General features: G+C 31.7%; 1 long non-coding RNA gene across 1 annotated transcript; it reads left to right on the top strand.

Moving 5' to 3' along the window:
- The first annotated feature begins 786 nt into the window (after positions 1–786).
- LOC110913510 lies at positions 787–3118 on the top strand. The gene is made up of 4 exons (XR_002578408.2): positions 787–1053; positions 1432–1539; positions 1684–1736; positions 2776–3118. It is a non-coding gene; the product is annotated as an uncharacterized LOC110913510 (long non-coding RNA).
- Positions 3119–4398: the final 1280 nt, after the last annotated feature.

Here is a 4398-nt window from a genome sequence, read left to right as displayed (position 1 = left end):
ATGATCTAGAATGTTTCACTTGAATGTTTTGTACCCATCATAACACAGGTAAACATTGTAAAATTTGTAACATGTATTTCACCCCCGAAGTTAAAAAACCAAAAACAGTTAAAGAAAAAGGGGGAGCATGAACTCACAACTTTGCGTTCCTTGCGTCGTAAACTTCACCGGATTTGCTTATAGTGCGTCGTGACCTAAACGTGTTTTATTATCGTTAGTCACTAGATTTGTATCGTACAAGCACAAGTCACTATCTTTTGTATATGTATTGTTGTGTTAAAAATATTTTATATTTTTAACTATGTATCTTACTTATATTATTTTCTCAAAAATTAATATAAGTATCTTGTATTTTGCACTTTGCACCCGAATTATGTATCTTTGTTCAAAACTTTATTTTATGTCCATAACTTGTCCAAGTTATTTATTCTATCAACTAATATATTTTCACAAATATATTTTCTTGTATTTGTCTAAGTATGTTGTATGTGTATTGTTGTGTCTTTACTTCTCACGAGCATTTAGTGTATTTTCAAGTCCTAATACACTAGCACGTATAATACATACTACATACACTTAGCACAAAATCTCTATACCTAATAAAAGAACAAGGTTCTGCCACTTGGCACGCCCACATTCAACCAATACACATGTCAAAATTCTAGCCAGTCCACATCATCCTATCCTAGGTGTAATTTTGTGAGATTTTTCAATTTTTTTGTATTATTAATTCTTTCAAATATGCTGAAATGTTTGGGCGGCCAGATCTGTGGATTCAATTTTTGAATTTGAATTCCATTTACTCATCCCAAGAAACTCATTTACACATGGCAAGTTCCTTTCTTTATCACCCAGTCAAAACCCTAATCTCCACTCCAGCATCATCTACGACGATCCTCCTCTTTCACTCAGATATTCAAAACACCCAAAGCCGCTCATGATTTCAACCTCTTAACTTCGTCTTCTTCAATACAAATTCGGTCGTCCATCTTGCTGAGACAAACACAGTCCAAACCCTAGCGAAGAGATATCGGTTCACCCGTTTCGATTCAGGTTGCGGCAAATATTGAAGGCAAACATTGATCTTTATGCGATTAGGGTTTCCAATTACTGATCTTTATGCGATTGTTATGCTTGCTATTTTTTTTTGTTGAGACTGTTCAATTAAGCTAGACGAATAGTCCTAAAATTGTTCGATTAAGTTAGATCTGTGCTTGATTAGGTTAGGTCCTATAATTTCATCTCTTTATGCAATTTTGTAAAGTTATATATTATTATTAACTATTATACAAATTAGGGATTGGATTCAAGTATGAGTTATCGAAAATATGGCAATAAGTTGTATTTGGAAATTTAAAGAGGTGTTTTTTTATAAATTAGAACCGTAATCATACTTGTGCAGAGTTTTGATCAAGCTTTAAATTGATTCAGGTGACTCCAAGAGTTCATCTGATGGTAAAAAACCAGTGCAGTTACAGGTTGTGTGCTCTTTGCAATCTGCTACACAGGAGTTTAGAGGTCATCTTGAGCTCAAGTTTGGTATGTTCGGCTGTGTTAATAATTATTAATTTATGTAGTAACTTATTTCGCACACCAATTGTTTGTTGGAATGTTAAAACCTACTTGAACTGAACATGATATTGATTGTAATTTTGTATGAGAACCAATTTTTTTTATATGCAGCAAATCAATTGAAAGATGGAAGCATGGCAGATAATCCAGGTCTTTTCTATTGGGTTAGTCTACTTATTGCTTTTACTCTGTTAATGTGATTTATTTATTTGTTGATCGAGTTTTTATTAGTTGTTGCTGGTTCTTAATTTACCCATTTTACTAATTCGCATGGATTACCAATTAAACAAATAAAAAAAAAATAACACTTGACTACTATTTGACTACATTTTGATAAAGTGTACTATGATTTAAACTCTAATTCTCAATTCAATGATTTTATCTTGTGGGCCAACATGACAAATTGGTTTGTGGTTTTTGAGTATCCTTGTCAACCATTTACTAATAATCATATGATTGTTTGATTTTGATATCTGCACCTTAATTTGGTAGTAAAGTTGGAATGAATGTTAAGGGTTTCTATTAGCATTGTTCTACTGATAATACCACTTTAAGCATTCTTGCCCTCCATATAATAATCAAAGTACAAGGTTGTTATTATTTGGGCAAAATCGGTAATCTAAGAAGCTAAGAACCATTTTTGCATTTAACATCTTGAATGCTCAATAAGAATCCTTCAGGTTGAGAAATAGGTGGAAAATATGCTTTGCAAAGTACCATGACATTACTATGGGAATCATAATGGTATGGTCAATGGTGATATATAAGAGTAGTTTATGAATATGTACTTCTAGCTGCTTTTATATTTGTTCAAATGTAAAGAGATAAAGTTTATTTCTAAATGGCTTTGAAAATTAAGCAAATTAGAATAAACCAATAAACCACTAACACTAGCATGTAAATTTAATATTTTTATATATGTTTGCTTCCAAAATGGTATATTTAATCTTCTTTTTTATATTTTAGTTAACGTGGAAATTATGACAATTTAGATCAAGCTCATATGTTCTTGCATCAATAGATGTGACACACGTTTGCTTATCTATTTATTTAGTTATCTATGTTTTGTTATGCAATTGGAAATTATTGATGTGGCAGTCTCTCCTCTGTTACTTCTGAATTGGTCGGTTCGAGTGGGTTTTGGCTGGGTTGCATAATTTATGTACTACTGACCGTTGCTTATACGGTTTACTGTCTTTGTAGTTACTGTGCAGATAATCCAGGTCTTTTAAAAACGCAGATACGAGACTTATGTTCTTGCATATGCAGTTTGATGTTAAATACTGAGGCACATAATCCAATGGCGTATCCAAAAATGACTAAACCCGAGTTTGTGCGAATGAACCTTGAGCGTTGTATATAAAGAATACGACACGGAATGTTGTATATAAAGAACTTTTTAGAGATTTGTAATTTGTATTTGAATCTATAGATTTCTTAGGTGTGATAGTAAATATGATATGTAATTATATATAAATCTTGTGCTACATTGGATTTTATGTTGTTTTGTTATTAAGAACAATATAATCACATCTGTTGGTCTTCATGGGATTGTTGTAGAGATGGCCGAGAGGTAAACTTTTATCCCAAAAATTAATTCCATTCAAATTTCAAGCAAAACACTTAATTTCCGGTTGTGTTGCGATACAGTCCATTTCCACAGTAGGTTTATATTTGAAATATACATTATATATTCATTTGTTAAAACCCGCGTATACGCGGGCAATAACCTAGTTTGGTGATAAAATAATATATATTTTTCTCGAAAAAAATTCATACTTAATGTCAATTTGTAACCTTGACGAAATCATCGTTTCTTAATTCAAAAATTAGAGAAATCTTGGTAAATACCTCGGTCTACATTTTTAGGAGATAAGTTCCTCAGAACTTATATTTTTCTAAGTGTCAAAATTTATAGAAATTTCGACAGAGTTTCCCCTAAAAATGGAGGTTTCCCATGTTTTCAAAACACGTGTTTATTTTCTTTTAAAATCAACAATAATATCAATAACACAATTCTTATTTACCAACCTTGTCAAAACAAGCATAAACCACAAACTTATGAACTTGAAAGTTTGCAAAAATATTTAGTAAGTTACTAACATGTTTAGAAGGTCTTGCTATCTTTAAAAATAAGTTTAATTTCTTAAAAACTTTATTTTTAAAGGAAGTGCATTTCCACATCTTCTAGTCTTATTTTCCAAAAATATTTATTTGTGGGATTTTTTTGTTACACAAGTGTTTATACACTTGTTTACCTACTAAAAATGATTTTAGTTCATACAAGATCTGGGTTTTTAACAATCTAGTATTTTCCACTTGGTTCTTCCGAAAAACCACTTGTAGATCTTTAGATCTACAAGTTTGTAACCTTATTTTCCAAGAAAATTACATCCATCTTACTTCTACTAACAAACATCATCAAATAATCATAACTACACAAGATTCACATGATTTACCCATATATCTTCTCTTTATCCACCATTTATCACTTTATGTTCAAGACTTAGCTTATGTTCATTAGAGTTTTCATCATTTAATCATTCTATCATCTATTAACCACCAAAATCAAGAACAAGATGAAGTTTTAGAGCACTTACTACTAGCACAAGGCTAGGGAAGAAACAAGGTGTAAAAGTGGTGGATAAAAGAAAACTAGAGAGGTCCTTCCACTTCCAAAGCCACCAAGCTTCCTTGTAGGATCTCTAACACCCTTGAGAGTGTATAGATTGTATGAAAGTGAAGTGATGGTGATGATATGGTTGTGGGTATTCTTGGCCGAGACCAAGAAGAGAAGGAGAGAAAGATGGAGTTGGTTGTGATGAA

The sequence above is a fragment of the Helianthus annuus genome, chromosome 2 (assembly GCF_002127325.2).
Source record: "Helianthus annuus cultivar XRQ/B chromosome 2, HanXRQr2.0-SUNRISE, whole genome shotgun sequence".
In the NCBI taxonomy this organism is placed as follows: Eukaryota; Viridiplantae; Streptophyta; class Magnoliopsida; order Asterales; family Asteraceae; genus Helianthus; species Helianthus annuus.
Note: the sequence above shows the minus strand (reverse complement) of the source record. Positions and strands in the feature narration are given on the sequence as shown.